The sequence below is a fragment of the Apium graveolens genome, chromosome 9 (assembly GCF_009905375.1).
Source record: "Apium graveolens cultivar Ventura chromosome 9, ASM990537v1, whole genome shotgun sequence".
Taxonomy (NCBI): domain Eukaryota; kingdom Viridiplantae; phylum Streptophyta; class Magnoliopsida; order Apiales; family Apiaceae; genus Apium; species Apium graveolens.
The window spans coordinates 61,951,037-61,958,033 of record NC_133655.1 but is presented as its reverse complement, the minus strand read 5'-3'; the positions used below and the strand labels follow the sequence as shown (position 1 = coordinate 61,958,033).

Genomic DNA, 6,997 nt, shown 5'->3' with positions numbered 1-6,997 from the left:
GCCTACTAAATTTAGGACTTAACTTGTCCTTTCTACTTAGACTTATCCAATCTTTTTCAAGACAAAACTTTTACTAATCACTACTGGTCCTATTCCTATATTCATACTCTCTCTCGATACAAATCTGCCTTCTTTCTTAGTCTACTCTGAGCTGCTTCAATCAATATTACTACGCCCTTTGGTGTACTGAAATAATTTAGAATTTGACAACTTCCTTTCTCCCATTTTATCTCAATAAAGTGGGGACCTATACTTGCATTCACATAAGGCTTGGTACAGTAGCATTCTAAAGCTGACATTGATGATAAATGATCATCCCAGTGTTTCCTTAAAACTCAACCTTTCAACATATATTATACTTCCTGAATCACTTCCTTACTTTGACTCTCCGTTTAAGGATGATAGGCGGTGCTCATTTTCAACTTCAGCTTTCAAACATTTAAACATCTCCTATTCATTTCTATCAGTTAAGGCTGAAAAGTAATCTCATATATTCACTTATTATCACCTTTAGGTATTTGAACTAATATTCCACTCTTTCCAGGTCGTTTACGTCCAATCCTTTCTTTCTGCACAAGGCATCTGTTACCATACAGCTTTGTTTAGGTAGTTGTTAGTGGATTAATAAGAATCTTTTTTTAACCTCGGTCAAAATTTCATACTTGAAGACTCAACGTATAGTTGCTTTCCTTTGAATCTTTGGAGGGGAATCCTTGGGCATTCCATGTAGACTTTCTTATTCTTTGAGTAGCTGAGAATATTATCAATAAATACATTTCGCTTATCTGAGTACTCCTTATACACCACGTTCATTAATTCCTTATAATCTCCAGATACGCTTATTATTTCGCATAATCTCACTAGAGCTTGCAATGCTCTTAACTCATTTTATTCGTAATCTCTGATATGTTCTCAGGTCGGATCTTATGTTAAACCCCGAAGCATAACACACTTTTTGAATTAGATTTCGTAAGTAATCAATTCTTTATAGGGGTCACTTATTCTTATTCGTTGTTTTTGTTAAACTCCCGATAATCAGTACATACTCCCATAATGTCATTCCTTTTCTCCCTCAAGTTCACTGGTACACTTTACGATTTGCTTCTTGTAAAACCACCCATTGGTCTGCCTTAACCACTAGGCCTCCGATACTTCGCCTTAATTCTTTGACATGTCTAACAATTCCTAATCCATTTTGAAATTTCCTTCTTATATCTGGCTATAAATTTTCTTCCTTAAATTTTGTATATTTTAGCATTTCTTGAACAAATTGAACACTTGGGATTATGAATTCTCCTTAGGATTTTATTCCTTAATTCTGCCACTCGTAGCATTCAAGTTCTAAACAAAAGTCTGAGGATATTATGGTCGTTCTCATGGGCGCATAATTTTCCTCTTACTAACTGCTAACATCGTGATCCATTATCTTCTTTTGACATCTCCTTATCTTTCCCTTAACAATTTCGACTGAAAGGTCATACTATCCATCCTTGCTCCTTTTGAATTATGAACTATGACTTCCAATTCCAACTTCTAAAATTCCATAGATAATTCTTCTGGTGCAGTCTCTATGTTGGTTTTCTTCTTTTTACGTATCGCTTGCCTCTACATTTGCTTTTCCTCAGGAATATATACTTCAAACTCTTATGGTCCGTATAGATCTTACACCTTTCTCCATACATATCATGTTTCCCAATCTTTCAAAGCGAATATTATTACTGCTAGTCCCACATTATGAGTAGGATACTTCTGCTCATAAGGTTTCGGTTGTCTGGATGCATATACGATAACTTTATTGTGTTGCATCAACACACATCTTATTCCCTTATGAGAAGTATCGCTATAAACTACCAAATCTCCTTGATTTCTTCAAAGTAATAAAGCAGGTGCTGTGACCATTCTTTCATTTAACTCCGCAAAACTTTCTTCACCCTTCTCTATTTCATATAAACTTCTTGCTTTTCCTGGTTAGCTTCGTTAAAGGTATTGCAACTTTCAAGAAATCTTGCATAAATTTTCAATAATAACCGGTCCATGATAAAACTTCTTACTTTTATTGGCGCTTTTGGTCTTTCCTTATTCATAGTAACTTTAATTTCTACTGGATCTCCTTTGGTCTCCTTCTCACTGATTATTTATGCTTTCTACCATCAAAACTTTCACCTTGTAAACTTTACATACAACTTCTTTCTTCTCCGACTCCCCAGTTGTCATTAAATGCTTCGCATGGTCCTCCGTTGACTTTAAGTAATACAAGTACACTCATCCAGATATTTCTTAAAGATTCTGTCCATCAAGTTTAAATATTATTGGTATATTGGTTAATCCAAATGACAATACTAGAATTTTATAACACAGTACTTAGTTCTGAAAATATCTTTGATATGTCCATAGGTTTAATCTTCAATTGGTGAAATACCAAGTCTTAAATCAATTTTATAAAAGCACTTTGCTTCTTTCGTTTGATCAAACAAATCATTGGTTCGAGGTAACAGATACTTGCTCTTGATAGTAAACTTGTTGAGCTTTCTCTAGTCGACGCATAATCTCATACTTCCATCTTTCTTATTAACAATTAATACCGGTGCACCTTAGGGGGTATACTAGGTCTAATCGCTAATGCTTCTAACATCTCTTGCATCTGCTTTGCTAACTTCCTCATTTTAATTGGTGCCTGATAAGTGGCATTTTATACCACTTAGAACGTCTTAAAATGGCTTAAATTGGTGTCTTGAAATCAAGTATTTTGTGTATTTGATGCGTTTTTCTAGTGTTTATGCATTTCAGGGTATTAGTTGCATTTCGGAGGAGGAATCATCAAGAATAAGCCTTGGCATGTGTTCACCATTGCGAGAGGAAAAGAACGGGCAGATTACGGCGAAGAAACAGAGCAAACCTGGAATTTTTCCAGTAGGGTCCTGCGCGCCCGCGCAGCAATGCTGAGCGGCCGCGCAGCAGCCTTGCGCCCCCGCGCAGAAATGTTGAGCGGCCGCGCAGGGTGGGGGAAAAAGCTGAATTATTTTAGACTTCTACTTCTGTTTGGCTTCCAACTTCTATGTAATCTGAGTTTTATGGGACTATTATATAAGTAGATTTGAGACGTTTTCATAGAGAATAAGAAGGAGATTATGTTTTAGATTGTGTTTGGCGCAAGAAGCGAAGGAGATAAGGAAGAAGACCGATTTAGCACACTGCAGCGAAGAGGAAGCATATTTTCTTGTGATTCTTGTTTCGTTGTAACGTTGGATGCTAGTTTTCTTGCTTTGACTTATTTACTCTTGTGACGTACTCTATTTTAATATAATTAGTTTAGTTATTATTTTCTTGTGTTGTTTATCATGATTTCATATGAACCCATGATGGCGATAAGTTCTATTATGGGCTAATCGTGATCATGGGGTTGCAACGGATTTATTATGGAATTCTTTAGTTAATTGTTTAATACTTTAGTGTGTGATGATTGCATGATATCTAGTATTGGTTGTGCGTATTCGTCTTATGTGCGTCGCGAACATATAAGATAGGGTGTTAATCTCTTGTGAAGCGACGGTGGATCTTGAGATTTAGAACTTGCCATGCTAGCATAGGTTCATGTACGTTGTGCATGATTAGTGGGTAACTCTAACAGTTTTATTTGCCCTCTGTAATCAAAAGGGATAACTTGTGCTTAAATCGTTGTGTTGTCAATTTCTGTAGACATATAGGAACTCAAAATGATTGATGACTATTCAACTTCTATCTTAATTGTGGATGCTTGGTAGAATGGTATTAGTACAATGAAAGTTGGCTTTTATCAGTTTCGTGTTATTCGATTAATGTCATCACTGTCACATGCTAAAGGTAATAACAATGGCTATAGAAGGAAGTAATAATGAAGTTGTGATCTCATGAGTGTTTTATTATTGATAAATTGAAGTGTTAGTTAAGTGGTTAATTAAGTAGTTAATTATAGTTAATATTTAATCAACAATTTTAAGTGTTATTATCTTAACATTGAGAAGTAGTCATACATTGGTGAGTGAGTTTAATTAGACAATAACTTAGTCTGAGTCTCTGTGGGAACGAACTAGAAAGTATTCTATATTACTTGCGAACGCGTATACTTGCGTGAAAATTAGTGCATGTTTTCGCCCTAACAAGTTTTTGGCGCCGCTGTCGGGGACTCGGCGTATTTGTTTAGTTTATGTACTTACCAGCATTGGTCATTAGGACTCAGTGATTAGGACGTAGTAGTTAATTACTCTTTTCGGTTGTGTTTCAGGTACTTTAGCAAGCATTTATGCAAACTCGTTCTCGTGCTCGCAAGAGGACCTTAGATACAGCTGAGGAGAAAGACGAAGTTCTTGATACTCCGGAGAAGTTAGATTTTGAGGATTCGGATTCAGGAACTGAGCAGAAAGAACCAGTAAACATGGGAGATCGTATTGTTCAAGCTGATCCAGCTCTTATGGATTTTTCTCGGCCTAAAATTGATGACATTCAGTCAAGCATCCTTCATCCGGCTATTCAAGCTAACACCTTTGAAATCAAGCCGGGCACTATTCAGATGGTGCAGAATTCTGTTTCTTTTGGAGGAGCGGCAACTGAAGACCCCAACATGCACATAAGGAATTTTGTCGAGATCTGCAGTACTTTTAAGTATAATGGCGTGACTGATGAGGCTATCAAGTTGAGGCTTTTCCCATTCTCACTGAGGGATAAAGCTAAAGACTGGTTACATTCTGAACCAGCTGGGTCCATCACTACGTGGCAAGATCTTGCGCAAAAGTTTCTGGTGAAGTTTTATCCAATGGCAAAGACTGCTGCTGTGAGGAGTGCTCTTACTCAGTTTGCGCAGCAACCTACAGAATCTATGTGCGAGGCTTGGGAACGCTACAAGGAAATGTTGAGAAAATGTCCACATCATGGAATGCCGGATTGGATGGTAATCACTGGTTTTTATAATGGTTTGGGGGCCCAATCTCGACCCATGCTCGATGCAGCAGCTGGAGGCGCCTTATGGGCTAAAAGCTATACTGAGGCGTATAATCTTATCGAGACAATGGCTACAAATGAGCATCAAAACCCAACTCAGAGGATGATGTCAGGCAAGGTAGCAGGTATTCTGGAAGTTGATGCAGCCACCGCTATTGCAGCCCAGCTCCAAGCGCTATCAATGAAGGTTGATTCTTTGGCTACGTATGGAGTTAATCAAATAGCTATGGTTTGTGAGCTTTGTGCAGGTTCTCATGCTACGGATCAGTGTTCTCTTGTCAACGAATCTGTTCAGTATGTGAATAATTATCAGCGACAACAGCAGCCTGTGCCAGCGACCTATCATCCTAACAACAAAAATCATCCAAATTTCAGCTGGGGGAATAATCAGAATGCTATTCAGCCAACATATCAGCAAGGAGTAAGTAAACAGTTTAACCCACCTGGATTCCAGCAACCACAGCAGTATGCTACAAGGCAATCATATCCTCAACAGGGAAGTGCAGCTACACCTACTAGTGCTGATTTTGAGGAACTTAAGCTGTTGTGCAAGAGTCAGGCGGTTTCTATCAAGACCTTGGAAAATCAAATCGGTCAATTAGCCAATGCAGTGTTCAATCGTCAACCTGGCACTCTTCCCAGTGACACGGAAGTACCAGGCAGGAAGAAAGCTAAAGAGCAAGTCAAGGCTATTACCTTAAGGTCTGGAAAAGTAGCTGATGCTGAAAAGGCAAAAGAAGTCGAAGCTGAAGTTAGAGATGAAGAATCTAAGCAAAAGGAGAAAGTGGCGGAACCAAAGAAGACTACTGTTGAACACACTCTGCCTGAGGCTAATACAGAGGAGAAACAGCTCTATCCTCCACCACCTTTTCCTAAGAGATTGCAGCAACAAAAGCTGGATAGACAGTTCGGGAAGTTTCTAGAGGTGTTCAAGAAACTTCACATCAATATACCTTTCGTTGAGGCGCTGGAACAAATGCCTAGTTATGCGAAGTTTATGAAGACTATTCTTTCAAGGAAGGTGAAACTGGATGACCTTGAAACTGTTGCTCTCACGGAAGAATGCAGCGCGGTTCTGCAACAAAAGTTACCACCAAAACTGAAAGATCCAGGAAGCTTCACCATTCCTTACACCATAGGCAATCTAACTTTTGACAAGTGCCTTTGTGATTTGGGAGCAAGCATTAATCTGATGTCGTTGTCGATCTTTAAAAAGCTGGATCTGCCTGATCCAAAACCCACATACATGTCGCTACAATTGGCGGACCGTTCCATTACTTACCCAAGGGGCATAGTTGAGGATGTGCTCGTCAAGGTGGATAAGCTCTTCTTTCCTGCAGATTTTGTTATTCTGGATTTTGAGGAAGATAAGAAGATTCCCATAATCTTGAGGAGGCCTTTCTTGGCTACTGGCCGTACCCTGATAGATGTGCAAAAAGGGGAACTTACTATGCGGGTCCAAGATCAGGATGTGACCTTCAACGTATTCAAGGCAATGAAATTCCCTACAGAAGATGAGGAGTGCTTAAAAGTGGATGTGATTGATTCTGCGGTTACTTCGGAACTCGATCACATGCTAATGTCTGATGCATTGGAAAAGGCCTTAGTGGGGGATTTTGACAGTGATGATGAAGATAGCAACGAGCAATTACAATATCTGAACGCTTCTCCATGGAAGCGAAAGCTCGACATACCATTTGAATCTCTTGGTACTTCTGACCTTAAGAATGCTGTAGGGAAGCTCAAACCATCAATAGAGGAAGCACCTACCTTGGAGCTCAAACCATTACCTGAACACTTGAGGTATGCTTTTTTAGGTGATTCATCTACGTTACCTGTTATTATTTCAGCTGACCTTTCAGGTAGTGAGGAAGACAAGCTCTTAAGGATTTTGAGAGAATTCAAATCGGCTATAGGATGGACCATAGCAGACATCAAGGGGATAAGTCCTTCATATTGTATGCATAAAATTCTGTTAGAGGAAGGTAGTAAGCCAACTGTGGAACAGCAGCGAAGACTGAAC

The 6,997-nt window shown here is 38.9% G+C and overlaps 1 non-coding gene across 1 annotated transcript; it reads right to left on the bottom strand.

Moving 5' to 3' along the window:
* Window positions 1–4,804: 4,804 nt before the first annotated feature.
* On the bottom strand, window positions 4,805–4,911 carry LOC141687962 (small nucleolar RNA R71). The gene has a single exon (XR_012561436.1). It is a non-coding gene; the product is annotated as a small nucleolar RNA R71 (small nucleolar RNA).
* Window positions 4,912–6,997: the final 2,086 nt, after the last annotated feature.